General features: G+C 36.5%; 1 protein-coding gene across 12 annotated transcripts in view; it reads left to right on the top strand.

The window, feature by feature from the left end:
• Positions 1-21,142, top strand: part of Tenm3 (teneurin transmembrane protein 3) — a 2,726,621-nt gene that overhangs the window by 855,393 nt on the left and 1,850,086 nt on the right. For all 12 annotated transcript variants that reach the window (XM_063275416.1, XM_039094506.2, XM_039094513.2 and 9 more), the window contains one exon: positions 834-884. The gene's annotated coding sequence lies outside the window, so the exon portion shown is untranslated. The remainder of the gene's footprint in view (positions 1-833; positions 885-21,142) is intronic.

The raw sequence follows: 21,142 nt of genomic DNA on the forward strand, positions 1-21,142 counted from the left end.
CTGTTCCTGTGGGCCTGTGTCTTGAGTTCACCAGGCAGCTTTCTTGCAGCAGAAAATTTGGTCTTACCTGTGGTCCTGAGGCTCAAGTTCACTCGTGGGGTGCTGCCCACGGGCTCTCTGCAGCGGCAGCAACCAGGAAGACCTGTGCCGCCCCTTCCGGGAGCTTCATTGCACCAGGGTTCCAGATGGTCTTTGGCTTTTTCCTCTGGCGTCCGAGATGTGTGTGCAGAGAGCAGTCTCTTCTGGTTTCTCAGGCTTGTCTGCCTCTCTGAAGGTTTAGCTCTCCCTCCCACGGGATTTGGGTGCAGAGAACTGTTTATCTGGTCTGTTTCCTTCAGGTTCCTGCGGTGTCTCAGGCAGGGGTCCTGCCGCTCCTGGGCCCTCCCCCACGGGAGCCCAGAGGCCTTATACAGTTTCCTCTTGGGCCAGGGATGTGGGCAGGGGTGAGCAGTGTTGGTGGTCTCTTCTGCTCTGCAGCCTCAGGAGTGCCCACCTGACCAGGCGGTTGGGTCTCTCTCTCTCACAGGGTCTGGGAGCAGAGAGCTGCTGCGGGCCGGGATCCGCGGGTGTGGGACTTCCGGTAAACACAGAACGTGCCCGGTCCTAGAGGAATTCTGCTTCCGTGTATCCCAAGCTCACCAGGCAGCTTTCTTGCAGCAGAAAAGTTGGTCTTACCTGTGGTCCCGAAGCTCAAGTTCGCTCGTGGGGTGCTGCCCACGGGCTCTCTGCAGCGGCAGCAACCAGGAAGCCACAAAGAAATCTTATTAGCTGTTTTAATTTAAAGTTTATTGTGTTTTAAATTAATATATTCATGTTCTTTTACTTTTTACCAGGCAATAACTTGGAACTGGTGGTGAATATAGATTCTGCTCAAGAAAACAACAGTAAGTTTTAATTTATACACACCTACGTGTATATTTGTATCTTTAAAAATATTTATGATATTATGACTCTCTAATATTTAGAACTCAAATCTATCTCAAATTACCTAAAATATGTAAATGTGATTTCTTAAATTTAAAATAATTATGCTAAAATTTTGTCATTATAATTAATGTTACTATAAAAGTTGAATCAGTTAAAAGCAAGTCATTTTAATCATGAAGAAATTCATATCACAACAAAGACATTCCATTTGTCTGTTCTTTATGTCATCTTTACTGTGTAGATAATCCAACACTGATTTCCTATCTGATTAGCTATTTGCACTGTCTGACTTTTCTATGTTTAAGTATGTTACGATTGGTCATGTTTTGGCTTGTAGAACGCCTATCTGCAGTTTCTATTAGACAGTCCAAAAAGCTAATGATGTTGCAAGCTAGAAGTTTGCCTAGAAAACATTATGTTCATCTTGTACAGGGGAAGCAAAGGGCCCCGCCCTTCTGACTGAAGGTCTGTAGTCAAGTCAGGTGGAGTCACGCATTTGCTCTTCTGCCATTAATTTTCATGACGGCTTCATTAAACCTGTTTATTTCAACTGTGAGCATGTGTAGCTTGTTTTTCCCGACATCCTGCATTATCTTTGTCCCTTTCTTTACGTTAATGTAATTACTTGGCAATTATCTCCGTTTTAAATGGAGTAAGGAAATATCAGCATGCTGCAGGCGCTTCGCTCACTCAGGGATTAAAGCCATTTAAGATGGGTGGCTGTAAGTGAAAATGTTATTTTAATGAAAAGCAAGCAGCATTTGGCATTCAGTTTTCCATATCACGAAAACTTGCAGAGATACGACAGTGCTCTGGAAATTCTGAATACTGGATTTCCTAAGCACTTCATCTTCATGGTAGTTTTCCTACTCAAATCGATTTTTGGCGTGTTAAACAGTATAGGGTACGCTCTGCTTTCTCCCCTCACTTATGCTATTTCCTGGATGTCATACTGACTCTACTGTTGAACTATTTGGCAATATTCCTGCCCGCTGATTTTCAATTTGGCATGGCCTCCACAGGCAATCAAAATATCTTTCTAGAGTGCAATAAATTCACTAATGTTGTTATCAAAGAGACAACATTGTCATGCCTATGGACTGTTTATATAGCCCATTCAGAGATATGTTGGATGTATAAAGAAATATTCTATTTTAAATTTTTCAAATTTCCCTTGTTTTATTTCTCTAATTTAATATTATAATTTAGTAAGTGCATGTATTCCTATTTTTGGAGATATGAAACTAGCACTAAGGTATATTCACATACTTAATATACTATGCACTTATTGGTGAAATAACTGAATTATGTTTCTGTCTTTACTCCAATAGAGAGTTTTAATGGGCAGCAAATATATCTTCACCAACAAGGACCATGGCACTTTAGTATTCAGTGATCACATTGAGTTCACCAGTAGCCAGGGTTCATGTTGTAGGAATAAAATTTAAACTGACTTAGGTCAGAGTCTCTGTGATTTAGAAGATATTTCTACTGTGTTTTTATTTATCAAATCATGTCTTATTTTCAAGAATCTTCCAATCACCAATATATGTCTTTAGCTTATAATATATTGTATATAATATTATCTGCAGAATTATATATATATATATTTTTACATAAATACAAACAAGTATATGTATTTATAATGACATGCATATGCTGTGGACACATACACACAAAAAGATATATAAAAGTGGAAGCTAAGATTTTAGACAGAATTTTATTTCATTTATGAATTATCTACTTTCATCTAACCTCTAAATTTGTAATGTGAATTTTATCTGTAGTTTATGAATGGCCATTTTCCTGCCTTCTGAATGCTCAGAGGATTTAAGAGAAGCATTTTCGGTATGTTGTGAGACAAATCAGGCAGCTGAGAGGTGGCCACTTGGCTTTTTTTTGAGAGTGAAGGCAAGGTTTTCTGGCAAATCTTATACTGGAGCTGTATACATCAGGAAAGGTAATCATGGTGATCTGCCAAGTGTATGGTTGAAGGTAGAGACAGATGGTGAGCATCAAGGATTGGATAGAAAGGTATAGACTTCATTAGGCTATCAAGGAAGTGGGTGCTTTAAGGCTCTCCATTGTATAGCCAGACGAAGATGGTAGAGGAGCATGACTGCTCAGAGAGCCAATGTCAGGGCTCACTGGGAGAGAAGCGAGTGAGTCTCACTTTGTAGCTGCAGCTGTGCAGAAGAGCTTTTATTGTGTTCCTTTCCATCATGAACCTAGTGGGTTTTAAAAACTAGAGGATGTTAGAATTACTTTTATTAGGTAATTAATTAATTAATTCCCTTATTCAACTTTTCCCAATCAGAGCTTCTCCTCACTCTTCTTTCAGTCTCTCCTTCTCTCCTTCCCAGCCCTATGCCCCTCCTTTTCTCCAAAGAGAAAGTAAGCTTTCCATGGATATCAACCTGCCTTGCATAACAAGATGTAATAGGACTGGAGCCATCTTCTTCTAGGTTAGACAAGGCTATCCATTAGGGAAAAGGGATACAAAGGCAGGCAATAGGGTCAGAGATAGCCCCTTCTCTATTGTTAGATCCCACATGAAGACCAAGCTGTACATCTGTTCCACAAATGTAGAATGACTAGGTCTGTTCCATGCATCTTCCATGGTTAGTTCAGTCTCTGTGGGCCCTTAATGTACCCGCGTTAGTTAATTTTGTAAGTTTCTTGTGGTGTACTTGACCTCTTTGGCTCTTTCAATCTACCCTTCCTCTACTCTTCTATGACTCCTGGAGCTCTTCCTAAGGTTTGGCTATGGGTCTCTGCATCTGTTTTCATTAGCTGCTGGGTGAAGCCCCTCAAATGACTGTTTTGCTAGCATCCTTCCTCAAGTATACTAGAATATAGAATAGTGACAGAGGTGGGCTCTCTCTCATGGCGTGGGACACAAGCATGGAATATACTCACGTAAGTGGATATTAACCACAGAGTACAGATAAGCATGCTACAAGACACAGATGAAAAAAGCTAAGTAGCAAGTCACTGCAAGAGAGGATGCCTAAATCTCACCGAGAAGCTAAAATAAAATAGAGATCTTGGGAGGAGAGAAGGAAGGAACTTGGTGGTGGTGGGAGCAGGAGAGATCAAGTGTGGGGAGGACGGTAGGAGAGAGAACTGGGGAACAGGGAGAGTGAACTAGAATAAGTGTGTTGGGGGCAGGGTATCACTGGGACAAGCTGGAATCTCAGGACAATAGAGCTCCCGGGAATTGAGGAGGATGACTAAGAATCCTAGCAATGGGAAACATGGACATGCAATGGTCACCTCCTGTAACCATGCAATGGTCACCTCCTGTAACCATGCAATGGTCACCTCCTGTAACCATGCAAGACTTCCAGTGGAAGGACGGTGAGACCAATCCAGCCACAAAGCCTTTGACTCACAATTTTTCCTGCCTCTGAGAGGTATAGGGATAAAGAAGGAGCCGAAAGTAAGGGAATGGCTAACCAATGACTGGCCCAAATTGAGGTCCATGCCACAAGGGATGTTGAATTATATCTGGGAAATCCCCAACCTGTCAAGGACCAAAACTTGAAAATCATGAGGAAAGATTATAGAAATATGACTAGGAACAGATGCAGTAACAAGAGAACAACTCAAGAAATAACTGGAATCCTTCCCAAAGAGGAAAATGACAAGTTAATCAAGGAAGTACCAACTTGGGTGGAGAAGAATGGAAAGAAATAAAATAGAAAACATACCAAAACAAAATAAAAAACTATAGGTTTGGCCCATCAAGATGACGATGATTGTATGAGGGTTTCTCCTTCTCATAGAAACAAAGTTACAAGATAATCATTGATCAGAATATCACAGAAAGGAGAGGAATATGACAGAAAAGAGTGATCAATTTTAAAATGAGTAGTTAGAAAATAAGAAAGTTTGAGAAAACAATGAAGGTGTGATACTAGGGGCAAGTATGTAGTCTAATTTAGAACCAGTTGGCTATAATCTTTGTAATACTTTATCTCACCTAGTGGACCATTTCAGTATCACTAGACTCATGACACTAAAATTGGAATTAATTAAATTTAAGTGAATCTGCAAATTCAGTTCCCCAGCTGCATTTATCATGTGGCAAATTCTGAACTGGCAAATATGACAAGTGGTTACCATTGGCCAACCCAGGTAGAGTCAAGTATCATATTTTAATTATACCCAGATTTGGTAAGCATTCATAGAAAACTTTTTGAACCATGAAATTTAATACAATTAATGCTATTTTGACACTTATTTCTGTTTAACAGTTTTAGAAGAAGAGGGACTTAATAATTCTGTAGTATTTCAATGTTAGTCTAGCAGATAACATTTAAGTTTTCGTTGAATGAGAAAATTTTACATCTCCAAGATTATTACTTCAAGGACTTTCTCTTTTGTCACTGAGGACATAACTAAAGCAAGTTTGGACCTTAGAGGAGAACTAGAAAATGCTAGAACACCAGGAGGTTCACCCTTTAGGATAAGACCATTTTCTTAAAGCATTTCATTTTCCTTTTACTTATTAAGAACCACAATTTCAGTTTTGTTTTGTTTTGTTTTTTAATTACTGAAGTTCATTGATGCTAGCTCTCACCAAAAGGTAACAGTTGAAACAGCAAAATCTCATTAGAGTGCAAACTTCAGTGCTCAATATTTAAGATATAGTTCACTAACTCTGACCTTTTAAAATGTGTAAAATTCCCAACTTGCTATCTGTGCACATGCGGAAACACATGCACACACACAGACATGCAAACACACAGCAGACACATGCTGTCGTGTCCATACATAAACACACACGCACACACACACACACACACACAGACATGCAAACACACAGCAGACACATGCTGTCATGTCCACACATACACACGCGCACACACACAGACATGCAAACACACAGCAGACACATGCTGTCGTGTCCATACATAAACACACACACACACACACACACACACACACACACACACTCAAATGTGAGCATGCCTGCTACCAAATGAGAAAATATGAGAAAACATTATTTCTAAGGGAACTACAACTACATCTGGCTCATGAGGAAAAGGAAAGATTGATTAGTTGCATGCAACCTTAATTCATTTTTCAGTTTACAGGTTGTAAGTAAAATTCACATTCTTATGGTTATGGAATATGGAATATGGGTTATGAGATACTTTTTGTAAACAGTGTATTTGATCATCTATTGCTATTATCTGCACATGAGACACTGAAAAGAAATCAGCTTGATATATACCAAGAGAAGTAATGCTAATTTGTAACTTTAATCATGGTCTGGTTTTAAAATAACACTTTTCATGATACTAACCACTAAGTGTAAGCTTCTTGCATTTAGTACTTGTCCAGCACTGTAATATATATTATATATCAGAATTTATTTATTACATATGTACTATGTATTATATATCAGTAATATGCAATATATATATATATATATATATATCAGCATTTAGATAAAACTAATATATGTTTCTCCATCTCCTAATTGATGAAAAGTTCACTGGTACTTTTAGTGTAATTCAGCATTAATATTCAAAAATGAATTTTAGTGTTCTTTGGTAAAAAACAACTTCCTTGGTCACTTTCATTGTTTACATTGCTTTTTCTCTTATGCAAAATAATTAGGGTCATCGGCTTTTTCATCAGAATATGTCTATATTTCTTTAAATACTCGAGGTGATATCTTCAGTCTGCAGACTATTGTCTTTTACTCTGATGCAAACTTATTCTCAAATGGCTGATCTACAATAACTTACATCTTCCCTTTTGCTGTGCAATTTCCATTTTCCCTTCACTTGGTAATTTTTTTTCTCCCTACCAGTGTCTTTTCAGCCTTCTTGCTTATGCATCCGAATTTTAAACTTCCTTCAAATGACATTTTGTGGTAGTATTAACCCCTACCTATTCTTACTTTCTTTTTGTGGGGAAAATCATTAGTGCTAATAGTTTTCCAATTCTTTGTCAACAAAAACAATGAAAATTTCTTCCATTTTTTCCTAACACTCCATTCACTTCTGGTCCCGTATTGTACCTACATTTTAACTAAACAGTATATTGTTCAGGAGGTGGATATTCCTTAAAATTTACAAAAATTGAATATTCAATTACACAAATAGAAAAGTGCTTCAAAGTGTACATATATTCCAGAGAAAACCACTGTAAAGTCCTCAGAACATATTTCTCTCTTTTAAACATTGGGGGAAGGTATTTTTTGTTTTGATCTATTCTTTGTATTTACCTTTTTTGCCTGTGAAAGTTACCGGGTGATTTTGACATATTAGACTTTTTAAAGAAAACCCTAGTATGAGGATATTTAGAGGTAGTTTTTCTCAACAAAGTAAAATGTGTAGTAATTCTTTAAAATTATTACTAATAGCGGTTTTAAACTTGGAGTCAGTCATTTGAACCCAGGATCTGGCTCATGCTAGGCACGCACACACTATCGATGAACTACAGCTTGCCCAAGGGCAAGGTTTTTGACTTTAAGAACTTCCATCAAGGATCTAGATGATACTGGGCGACATACATTTATGTATAGTTTATACTTCTTTCTCTTTTCAGAAATTCATGTGCTGGGCATAGTAAATTATGGTAGGAAAGTAGTTGATTACATGCTCATAAAGCAGATTTATTATGTTTTCTTCAGATATTGGAATATCTCATGGGTTAAAAGTATATATGTATTCTGTTGATCTTAATTATTCATTTGAAATAAAATTTATTTTTATTTAAACACACCAATGGTGTCTAAGGTAGTGATTTGGGGGAGCTAATTTCAAACTTGGGCTAATTACAGTCCTACGTACTTTATTGAACTGATAAAAGTACTAAAAATATGATGAAGTAAAAAATTAGAATTACTCCAGATGTCCATGTTCCTGCAGTGAGTTTAACAGAAAGTGTGAGGAAAGTTTGGTGATAATTTTTACATCTGGATTACAACTGTTCTGTCCTTTTCAGGCATAAGGTGTCTGTCTACCAGGGCATATTTTCAAACACAGATGAAAAAGTCATGATCAATCTGTGATTTTGCAACACATGCACAAGATGACAGATCAGAAATAGCTTTTGTTGCCATGAGTGTAAGATCCAAATATATGTATGCCTCACGTCAATGATAGTGGAAACTGACTTTGTGACCTCATGTATCCTTTCAATGGTGTCTCCGTACAAGACTAGGGAATTGTAACATAATGTGGAATGGGTTAAGCTTGCCACATTTCTTTTATTCATTTTTACAAGATGAATTCGATTATGCTAATTTCAATCTTTTTTTAAATTTTAACGTAAGTATGGGATTGTGGTCTTAGGACTTTGACAGTCCTGTGTGGAATGCGGTCATTACCCTGGCTCAGCTTGACCTGCTGGTCTGAATATTGACTGTCTGGAAATCTCGCCTTTTCCTCCTAGTTTGGCAAAGGTATAAATAGGATGAAAATGTAGAAAGGTTATCCAATCCAAATGTAGAATACGTATAAAGGTCAGGGCGATAGGGCATGCAATTCTAATTTCCAATATATATCAGACAATAAAAATCTGACACCTCATTCTGGTCACAAAAAGAATGCAATAATAGAATAAAAAATACTGTGCAAATTATTTTCACTGTGAACTGCAGAGTTGAATTTAATCTAATAGTATTTGTCCATTTTCATTAAAGTGTCCGAATTTGTTTTACAGTTTATGCAAAAGAAACCATGCATGCATGCGTGTGTGTGTGTGTGTGTGTGTGTGTGTGTGTGTTTGTACACATTGAGATGTACATATATAAGATATTGGATTTTTTTTACATAGCCATGTCTACTAATCAATGAATTATAATCTGAATTGTTCATAAGCCCAAAAAAGGCATATGTGTAATGGGTTACAAATACATATAATAAATTAACTTGAAATAAATTATCACATGACAAAATTGATAATAATATATTATTTAAGTCAAAATCAATGATATGATTGATATTTGTGGTGAAAAATGGGGGCATATATTAAGTCGAATAAAATCTCTGACAGGCTACGCAAACCCTAGTACCTGGAATTTTTATATGAGTACTTTATTTATATAATACAGAAATTCTTGCTGCTGTAGTTAATTTAAAGATCTTGATGTTTGATGAAGAGCATTCTTTAGATAATGGGGTAGATCCTACATATAATATTTTATTCTTCTTAATGGAAACCAAGGGGATTTTTAGAGATAAACATCCAGAAAACAAAGGCTGTGTGAGCACAGAGGTCCTGAACAGCACCAGGTAACTATAATCAGATAATACCACCAGCCACTGGGAGCTGGAGAAGCATGAATGATTCACTTATGATGTCTTAAAGGACTATGACATTGGCAACAGCCCTGTAAGTGTAATTTCAAATTATGTCCACAAGAACTGTAAGAAAATATATACTTCTTATTTCTAAGTCACCAAGTCTGTGACTATTTTCATAATAAATAGCACAGAATTAGCAAAAAGGACACATTTTTGGTAAAATAGCAGAATCTGTAGCATATTTTGAGTAAAGCAATGCATTCTATAAGTTAATAAGGGGCTCGTGAGCAGTGGATCCATTAGCCTAGCCAGAGAGGGGTTGTTGGTAAAATATTTCCAAGTTATCTCAAACTGGTCAACGCTCACCTAGTCTGAGTTAACTAACAATCATAAAATTAGTCTTTTCTTATGGATGGTACATCTTCAGTTAATTCCTAATGGTTCAAAGACTTAACTCTTCAGTTTGCACTGTTATCCTTATCCATTATGTAAGTTAATCACTACCTAAGACTTCACTGAAATATTCTATTGTTCATTCCCTCATGGTTAAGTACCAGCTACAGAATGAAGAGGGTGAAATGTCATTGTGCTTGCATACATTTTCTTGTGTTCTAATCCCCCCAGAATTCAAAGGAAAAGAGTTGTTTTGTACAAATATCTCTGTCAATCATTCAAGGAGGAAGAGATTCAAGAAATATAAAAATTTGGAATGGAAAGCATGGGGGGGTCTATATAGGGGAGGGTGATGAATAACAGAAACTTTAGAGTATACGCGTTATAACAAAATAGTACAGGGATTATGGATGATATCAATGGGATGCAATGGAAAATTTTAAGGAAAGCATAGTAAAGATTGTATCCTATTAGTCTCCCTGTCCTCATGCCCAGACAGAATAGTAATTGTAAGCAGAATATAATTTATATAAAATAAGAAAATATTCACAGACTAGCACTGGGGAATCCCAATGTTTGAGGGTTCAAGTGACAACACTTAAGAGAGAGATTAAGGGGAGCAGAGTAGAGAAATTAAGAAAACCAGAAAGGTCAAATTCATGAAAGGATCCAAAAGAGAAAGACAAACTCCAAAATGTGCAACACATGGATTCAGTATTTTGATAACTACCTTGACATACAATAGAATGCTATCAATGATATTGTACTTGAAGTGCATCTGTTTTTGTAATGCCTTTGCCTCAAAGATCAAAATTTATAATCTAGAAAGGGAATGGAGAAATAGATCAGTGTTTTCTTTTTCTTTTTTTTTATTATTAACTTGAGTATTTCTTATATACATTTCGAGTGTTATTCCCTTTCCCAGTTTCCGGGCAAACATCCCCCTCCCCCCTCCCCTTTCTTATCGGTGTTCCCCTCCCCACCCTCCCCCCATTGTCCCCCTCCCCCCAACAGTCTAGTTCACTGGGGGTTCAGTCTTAGCAGGACCCAGGGCTTCCCCTTCCACTGGTGCTCTTACTAGGATATTCATTGCTACCTATGAGGTCAGAGTCCAGGGTCAGTCCATGTATAGTCTTTAGGTAGTGGCTTAGTCCCTGGAAGCTCTGGTTGCTTGGCATTGTTGTACATATGGGGTCTCGAGCCCCTTCAAGCTCTTCCAGTTCTTTCTCTGATTCCTTCAACGGGAGTCCTATTCTCAGTTCAGTGGTTTGCTGCTGGTATTCGCCTCTGTATTTGCTGTATTCTGGCTGTGTCTCTCAGGAGCGATCTACATCCGGCTCCTGTCGGTCTGCACTTCTTTGCTTCATCCATCTTGTCTAATTGGATGGCTGTATATGCATGGGCCACATGTGGGGCAGACTCTGAATGGGTGTTCCTTCAGTCTCTGTTTTAATCTTTGCCTCTCTCTTCCCTGCCAAGGGTATTCTTGTTCCCCTTTTAAAGAAGGAGGGAACCATTCACATTTTGATCATCTGTCTTGAGTTTCATTTGTTCTAGGCATTTAGGGTAATTCAAGCATTTGGGCTAATAGCCACTTATCAGTGAGTGCATACCATGTATGTCTTTCTGTGTTTGGGTTAGCTCACTCAGGATGATATTTTCCAGTTCCAGCCATTTGCCTACGAATTTCATAAAGTCGTTGTTTTTGATAGCTGAGTAATATTCCATTGTGTAGATGTACCACATTTTCTGTATCCATTCCTCTGTTGAAGGGCATCTGGGTTCTTTCCAGCTTCTGGCTATTATAAATAAGGCTGCAATGAACAGATGCTGGCGAGGATGTGGAGAAAGAGGAACACTCCTCCATTGTTGGTGGGATTGCAAACTGGTACAACCATTCTGGAAATCAGTCTGGAGGATCCTCAGAAAATTGGACATTGAACTGCCTGAGGATCCAGCAATACCTCTCTTGGGCATATACCCAAAAGATGCCCCAACATAGATCAGTGTTTTCTAAAGGGAGAAAGAGAAATATGACCGTGACTGAAGAAAAATACTCAAGAAATTTATATGGTAATAAAAATAATCTGGTAAGGAGTGAAAATGTAATCTATTAGTGCTGATGCGGTAGTATGGAGGAATTACTGGAGCAAATCTTTACCTAAGAGGACACTTCATCAAAGACACAGATGAAAAGGGGTCAACCAGAGGAGGAAGAAATAACAGGTGAGCTGATACAGCTAAACATGAGTACTCTAGGAGGTGGTATGTTGAAGAAGGTTAGAATATGAAAAACCAAACTATTAGTATGACCCAATCATGAATAATTGTGAATAATTGCACACACACGTGTGTGTGTGTGTGTGTGTGTGTGTGTGTGTGTGTGTGTAGAGAGAGAAAGAGAGAGAGGAAGAGAGAGAGAGAACTACCTAATGATAGAATGCTCAAAGTCAATTATCTTTTGAGAAAAACAAAAAACAAAAAAAATAGTGATTTAGAAATGTCAAAGGAACAAGGAGAATGCCAAACTGCTTGTGAATCAAGGGGATGTAAGACATGCTGAGGCCAGGGAGAACTCACATGACAACTGAAGAAGGCTCTTAGGGTAGTTATATCTGTAAGGAGGAAGGGTAAGCATTAGAATGTGCAGATTGTCACAGAAAAAGATGCGAAGAAGCACTTTGATAACCACTATCCCTGAATTATCAGACAGTGATTGGAAGGATTTACAGTATCTGAAATAAGAAGGAGATATAATCAACTGAAGATAATTTAAGCTGTTCTGAATAAACTTTGGATGAGGGGAGACGTAAGAGTCAGAGCCAACACAGTGAGGATAGTCTTCATTGCTTAAGATAGCTTAATATACGAATGACAGAGGGCATAGGGTAGGGTATTTAATTAAATTTAATTAAAACACTTTTCATTTTCTTATTAAGAAGAAAATCAGTGACACAGAGTTGGCTGGACAGTATCTCAGTTGGTCCAGTCAAAGATTCCAGTAGTGCAGCCCGTGTCTATAGTGATCATTTCATCTTCGATTATTCTCTTCTTCTGCGTGCTGAAGATCATGCAGATGGACAAAAATTATAACTTTTAAAATTAATATCTAGAAAAAGCTCTTGAGCAGAAGCCAAACATTTAAATACATTTTGATTAGACATCTGTTACGGGTTTTTAAGTTAGTCTTTGTAATTGTTATGATTTCAACAGAGGTGTGGAATCAGTATATACCTTTGATATTGAGAATGATAAGATCCTATGTGGATGTCTGTGGAATGATATATATATCAAAGGATCTATATATACATATATATATATAAAATGTATTTTATCTGTGTCTTGTGTTTTATACATCGTATGTAAATTGCTCAGATCTTTGTAATCTCAATGAGTTTTAAAATTTTCTTTCACATTCTGGAAACATTAAATCATCTTAGTCTTTTTTTAATTAAAATTATTTCTGTTTTCACATTTTTAAATATGTTTTTCTACTTACTGTCCTGTTCCCAAATATCAAGCAAAACAGTAGCATTAACAAGTAAATTCACCATCTGTTGTGAAACTTGTTCTCAGGGGGCATTAAGCAATGTCTACACCTTCTCAAAAGTTGCTTATGAGACACTGAAGTGGAACTTGTACCACACATAATTCTGGAAACCAAATGAGCTTTTTTATGTCCTTTAGCTAGACCATGGATTGTCACATTCCTTTTATGGGACAGGTAAAGAACTGAATACCTATGAAAGGCAAAAGACAAAAATGTGGACATAGAGTGAAAGCAGTCATTACTGACTGCCGGCTCCCATATTGATGGGTATGGCTGAGAGAGAATGTTTATATTTGGGAATTTGCTGGGGTTGGGGGTGATCTGAGTTGAGCACTGTATAAAGCTCCTTTCTTTATTGTCATGCATAGGTGTTTACTAGTGAGCAGGTCTTTTGTGCCACTTTTCTCAAGAGAAAGGAATGGTCCTCTTGGGAAGTCCACACCTGATTTCCCTATCTGCCCATATTCTCTTAACTTCCCATTAGTTGATCACTGTTACCAGTTGATCATTGCCAAAACAGAAGTTAGACTTGAAGAAGAAGCAGATGGTCAGCCTGGCACAATTGTGCTCAAAATATATAGAATATTTTTTGGAATTTGCATAACTATATGTATTTTTTTACACAAGAGCTTACAAAGGAACAAGATAATGAATGCATTTCATTCAGTAAGACTATTTACTTCTTTTTGTTACTGTATTTAAGGGTAGACTGCTAACATGTTTCTAAATTTGTCTGGGGCCACAGTACTTGAATTTGCAGGGATTTGGCATAGTTTCTGTACAATTAGTCATGTAGACAAAAGAAGAGATGAAAAGCAAATTAACAAAACAAAAATTAGGAACTACAAATTCTCCACATGGAGAACTGAATAGAAAATAACTTAAGGAGAAAGAACTTGGAGTCTCTCTCCAAGCTGGAGCAGAAAATCCAAAATTACTGAATCCCAGTGAGCAATGCATAGGTGCTTCTGCTGGGTCAACCATCCACTGGTTATCTCAAAAAGCCAGAAAAGTATTCCTGATAAAAGAAAAGTGGTATTTCATTGAATATTTAAGTGTCCTCCTGACTACAGTGCAAAGAATCAGATAAGGTAACAGATGAACTCCTGAAATTGTGTTGTAATATTCATTAAAATAATGTATAAAAACTGGTTTATAAAAATACAAAAATGCATAGTGATGTCAAATACCAATGGGATGGAGGAAATGCTACACAGATAATATATTTTATGCAAATAATGTTTCAGAATATGCATATGACTGTATATCCTTTATATTCTGGCATTGCTAAATAATCGGCAAAAGCTCATTATGACTGTGTGTTATACTGTATTCAAGAACATCTAACATATTTTCATAAAATCACTGCAAATTTTAAATTAGGCAATATACAAATAATAAGCAATTTTATAGTTAATAAATATATCGATACTGCTTCAATCAGAAGATTTATGTAGTAGCATTATAGTGATGTTATTTTCCAAAATCATATTTAATATCTAATGAAAAAAGAATATTGGAATTGAGTACAGACTTTATATTTTTCCTTATTTATAATACTTTCTTGTCAGTATCACTATGAAGATGATAGTAAGATATAACGTTTATTTTGTTTTATAAATTTCTCGAGTTTCATTTCTTATAATTTTAATTAATAACAATACTTGTAGTGAAAGAATTAATGACACAATAATGTTTATATACATATATATGTGGAAAAGTAATTAATGATATTATGTAAAACAAACTAGGTCTTTTACTAATGATGTGTAAGTTTGGGCTTAAAACTAAGTTTACCATACATACTTGACTTTGAAGATCTGTGAAAACACCAGCATTCTGTAGACCAGTGGCAGCACAGAGGCAGTAACTACTAGGAAAGAATCAGTTGTAAGAGGGGTTGTAAGCTCTAAACTATGAGTCATTTCTTAATTCAGCTCCGAAGTTCTTGTCAGATGAACTTGTGAGAACATCTTACCAAAAATACTATGCAGAGGTGACATTTAATTCAGGATTTTTAATAGAATGAATAATATCCTCCAATTATCTCAGGATTTGTACAAACTGAGAGAGAGAGAGAGACAGAGAGAGACAGAGACAAACAGAGATAGACAGAGAAACAGAGACAGAGACAAAGACAGAGAAACACAGAGGGAGAGACACAGAGAGACAGAGAGATGGAGACAGAGAGACAGAGAAACAGAGAAGAAAGAGTGAGAACATTGACACATGTGAGTGACAATATCTTTCTATAGATATTACTTAACACCCCATTCTTAATATTAGTGCCTCCTTCTCAATGATTTTCTGAGGCATTACATTTTCTTGGACTTGTATAAATAAACTACTTGTAGCCATTTGTGATATTTTAACATCATAAATTACATTGATAAATCCGTGTACAGAAGCAAAGATAGTAATACAAAAATTCATGTTTTTAAAAATGTCTATGTTCCTTTGTTACTAGATCTCTCCTCCAAATATTATCAAGTAGACAAGTAATCTGACTACAAAGAAAATAATACCGCTTTACAGTTCCCCATATCCCAGACTCTGGCCAACTACATTTATCCTTATGGAGTGACGTGTTCTATTTGGAAAGAGCATATCTTGTCCTTATCTGATAAAAATGAGGCATTGAAACCATTTTAAATGGAGGATTTTTTTCCACTGTAAAATTTGAATAATCACATAACAGAAGTACCCACTCTAAAACACATAATATTAGTTATCAAATAACGTGAAGCTTTTTTGTGTTGAAAAGACTTTAAACTGCGTTAGAAAAAGAGCTAGAGTTTGTGATGTTCACACATAACATATTAGGACAAGGATGAATTCATCTCTGGAGATTTTTCCTCTTCAATTTGTAGCACAATCAAAGAGTAGATTAGATTACTTGTCGATATTCCATAACAGTCAAAGAAGAGACCAAGATTAGACAATAAATGGAATTGGCAGTTCCATGAAAACAAGAACATAAGCAAGAGCTCTATTTCGGGTCCTCGTAATTTATATTCATTAAAATCACTGTGCTCGATAAGCTAGCCTTTTAAACACCAAGAACAAAGTGTGAAGGAACACTCATTACCTCTCGCCTAGTTAGGTTGTCAGTGCCTTATTTAAAAATTAGAAATAGCATCCCGAGTTGAAAGAATGTCAGAATTAGGGACTTTTGCAAGAATTAACAATGTACCATTCCAAGGCTCATTCTCGAGTGTTATCCCGTATTCTTTCATGATCAGGAACCCAAGGGTGGTATTAATATGTTTCACAAGAGGCTGATCAGGAGATTAGAAGTGTATGAGTTCATCATGGTGCATTAGTAATTTATTTAAGGCCAATTTTTGACTGGCATAGATCTTCCTGCTCTGACCTTTGGTGATTTATTTCCTGCTTAAAGGCAAAGCTATGTCATTTATATTGTTTATTATGTGGCAATTCTTCCTACTTTATTAGCATCTACATGTGCTGGCTTATAGCTCTAGGAGAATAAAAGGCGGAACTGGAATCAGGATGGTTCATGATGAACTGACCGCTATGTTTCCTAGGAATCTTGATTTCAACGTATCTTTTTGTATTTAACTAAACCAATAAAAACTATGACCTCTAACGCCTAGATAATGGACCATTCTATTCTCTCCAGTCAGATATGGAGAAAGCATTTATATGGAGTGGGAACATCTCAGTAGTACTGGCTTATGCTTTCTTGTCACACCATCATCTTTTGCCTTGAAAATAGCCAATAAAACATTTAAAACTTAATCAGTAAAAAATTCCACAATTATCAAGACTGTGAAAATTTAATATTCAGTATCCAATGATGATTTTTAACATGCTGATTCATTTATGCATAACTAATAAAGAGTGTGCTAGACCCAATACTATTTGCGAGTAAAATTAAAAAAAAAAACAGAATAACCAAAAACCACTTTTAAAAGTGCTCAACTTCTTTTGAGCTATAAATCAAATATTTTAGTTGGTAAGAAATCTTTCATTTTATATTAGGACTTTCAGAGCCTGCAACACCGTGGCTGTTCTGTCAGGATGCATTTATTAGCACCTAAGATATTTTAGTTAAAATGCTGAAAACAAATATTAATTTGAAAACATCTAATTGCTCTTTAATTTTATATCCTTGGGGAATACTTAATATATAAATAGAAATATAGTTTCACCAAGTATATAATGTACATATTTATGACTCAAATAGTGTGTAGGAAAGGATGAACAATAAGTTTGTACAGTTGATGTCTTCAGTTATTAACTCATCTGTATAATTCACACATTTCTGGAAATTCAAATAGAAAATTGCCATAGATATGACTGCATTAAAAGATATTATATCTATTACACTATGTCAATTACTCACAGAACAAGCTTAGATATAACGTCCTGCGTTAACAGGTTTTGGCCTGTCTCCTCAGTGTTAAGGTCTTACCAGTCTTCCTATTTTACTGTTGAGACAGAGTGTTGCTACGTAGTTCACACTTGCTTCATACTGTGTAGAACTGGTTGACTACAAATCCCTATCATGTCTCAGTTTACAGAATTCTGGGGTTATAAGCACAGCACTAAGCTTGGGGAAATCCTGGTTTCTTCACAACGTCAGGTTGGTCTGAGTAATGGGCGGTCTGTGGTACAACATCTGGAAGAGGAGTTGTCTTCATAGCTAAGGGGCAGTAGGTAGATGAAGACTGAAACAGCAGCCTCCATGTGTGGGCCTAAGTCAGAAGGAATCGGCAATGTGCAGCCCCAGAGGCCTACAATCGTTTGACATCACAGCTTTTTAAACTTTCATGTTCTCCGCATGCACTTACTACTGATATCCATCCCAGAATTCATACAGTCGCGGTGAAACTGCATGACTGACAGTTTCAGTTTTCTCTAAATTTTCTGTTCAATCTTTGAAGCCACAAGGGCGGTTTGGGTTTTTGGTAAGATCTTAACTTGAGGCTCAATATTTAAACATTTTTCAGGTTTGGAATCAACTACTATTACCACTATTATTTGAATATCATATTAAATGAGAAATAATTGTGTCAATTTCTCGTTTCACCTTCCAGCCCCTCTCATGTCTGTCACTTCAAATTGATACTGTTTTCTTGCACTATAGCTTTACACACACACACACACACACACACACACACACACAGAGGACAAATATATAAAATACAGCATGCTAAGTTGCTTCTGTGCATAGGGTTTCAGGGTTAACCACTTTGAATTTTCCTTCTCTCAGCAGTCTTCCATTTCCTGTAGGATTTCATCTAGGGGTAGGACTATAAATGAATTATTTCCCTCCTTCTGAGCAAGTACATCTATTGATAAAGTCGTTTTTCAGATCCTGTATATACCAACATTTCTAGGAGAGATATTCTTGCAGTAGAATTCCTGTCCCACTTCCCTTGATGTTTCCTGATCCACAGATGCGGGAGCTGAGCTCAGCTGTGTCTATCGAGACGGAGCTGATCACGATCCATTGATCCCTGCACTGTGTTCAGATGTGGTTTTACTGTAGTGACTTCCATTTTAATGCAGCACGTTGATACTTTAAGGAGGCATGAGAGCTACACTTCCCTGTGGCTGTCAAGATGAGACATTTTGAGTGTAGTTTGGAACACGATGATAGTGGTAGGTTCCCAACAAGTTCCATTGCCTCACTATCTGTGGTGAACTGGCCAAGTTTCTGTTAGCAGACATGATTTCCCTTCTTTTCAGTGGACCTTAAGTCCTGCTAGTCAGCTATCAACACTTGCATGTAATTAATTGTACCTTTATGAGCACCTTGTTGCAGTGGTCATTGTTGTGACTTCACATGTCACGGGTTGATAGGAGTATGAACTGAAGAGTTGACCACAGCTTATCTCTCGGGTTCTGGATTAACTCACTCAATATAATCTTTTCTATGTCTATTTATTTACCTGAGAACCTCATAATTTTACTTCCTTTACAGCTAAATAATGATGAAATGGGTATATGTACCACATTACCACTATTGAGTCATCCACTATTGAGTTCTTTCTGTTCCCTAGCTATTGTGAATAGGGCACTAATGGATGAGTGAATGAGTGTGAGTATGAGTATGATGTTACGTCCTTTGGGACTATGTTAAGGAGTACTTTAGTTGTGTCACCTGGTAGGGTTAAATTTAGATGAAGGATTTTTCAAAGTGAGTTATATACACTTTGTAATGATATTCACCACAGAAAAAAAATCTATTGTTTTTTTGCAACAAGGTTAGGCCAGGAAGAAGTTGAGCTCAATGAGGTAAGGCAGATACATAAAGCTGAACCCTGGATATTCTAAGTATGTACACTTAAAACAGAAGATGTCAAAGAAGCCCAGAATAAATTAGAGACTGAAGAAAGCCAGAAATATTAGAGAGGAGAAATAGTGAACAGGTAGGTGGGAGATATCTCAATAGACGTGAGGAAGTGCCATCGTTTTTGTTACAGTAGATTTTTTAAAAAGGATTCTGCCTATTGATTTCCAGTGTCTGTACCAATTAAAATTCTCAACAACAGTGAGTAGTGCTAAAATCTTATAAACATTTTTTGTCAGCTGTTTTGCTGATCTTAACCATTCTGAACTATTGATAAATTACATTTTTTAGAATATGCCCTGGGCTCCCAATCAGAAAGGTAAAAAAAGCAGACTTCAAGCATAATTGCAAAACTGTACAGTCTAAACAGACTTTTGCCAGATTTTGCAAACATAAACACCTATCTTTGGAGCACATGTATACAAAATTCATGCACTATTTATTTGTAATTCTATTTTAACTTCATTTGTATTTCATCAAGCAATCTTAAGTATATATCTAAATAAAATACAAAATTAAAGTAAATGGGCCATATACAATCTGATCATTTGTAAAATTATGAAACGTATTTATTAATTCATTAACATAAGCCTATCTCTGTAAATTAATCCCCTTCCAACTTTTTATGAATCAGAAATATTTAATAAATAGCACATGAGTTCACTACTTGAAATTCCTGTCAATGTCAGAAATCACATGCAAGTAGAAAAAAAAACAGATATAACCAAATATAACAGAACACTTGCCACATTTTAAGTAAATGGTTGGATCAAATTTTGGAAGTTAAATTCCATTAATAGAAATACAACTTAGAGATTTACCAGAGCTGGGGTAAAAGGAGAAACATATTACAATTTATGTTTCCCTCTTTAGATATTAGAAATTTCTGTTTTCTATTTGAAAATGATTTGAAACTATAAATGTAAATGTGCTTTTAAAATCTTAAGTTGAAAAACATCTTAAATTGAGGCCCATCCATTTTTGCATGTCTGTTGGTTACATTCTTGTTTACCTCATATTTAAGAAGTCACATTGGTGAGACTTTTTGGGTGTACCTTTGACATAATGAGGAGACAAAAGTCTCACATGAACTTCTGAAATGTATTATCTTTCCAACCCAAATCCAAAAATGGTCAGAGTCTTTGCTGCAGGAACTGTGTTATAGACTGGGACTGGCCTCGACAACTTTACACTCTGATTATAGTCATCCTGTGGAATGGCCTCTGTCTGTTGAAATAGACGTTCCCTTGATGAGATGTGAGAACTACATTTATGCATCAGCATATATGAAGCATCTTCAGACATTATGCTTGCAAAACCATTCAAGAGAAAAAATGGTTTCAGTTTATGCAGCTACAGAGAAGTACTATGGACTTGGTGGTTGCTTATAGAGAGTGATTTTTCATATTCATAGAAAGGGAAATGGGGAAACCCAAGATCAAGGTATGTGCAGAATTCATTCACTGTGAAGGACCTTTTCTTGAGTTGTATAGGTACCTGTTCTTTAGCATTCTCACACAAACAGAAAGGAAACTGTTTTCTCTTCCTTTTTACTCTAATGGTGCCATTATGATTAAGAGAGCTCCAAAGGCTCAACTAAACATAACTACTTCCCTTCTGATGACTTCACGTTAGGAGCCAAGGGACGATTAAGGATGGCAGGGAATCCAACTCATGCCA

Source organism: Rattus norvegicus, chromosome 16 (genome assembly GCF_036323735.1).
Source record: "Rattus norvegicus strain BN/NHsdMcwi chromosome 16, GRCr8, whole genome shotgun sequence".
Taxonomy (NCBI): domain Eukaryota; kingdom Metazoa; phylum Chordata; class Mammalia; order Rodentia; family Muridae; genus Rattus; species Rattus norvegicus.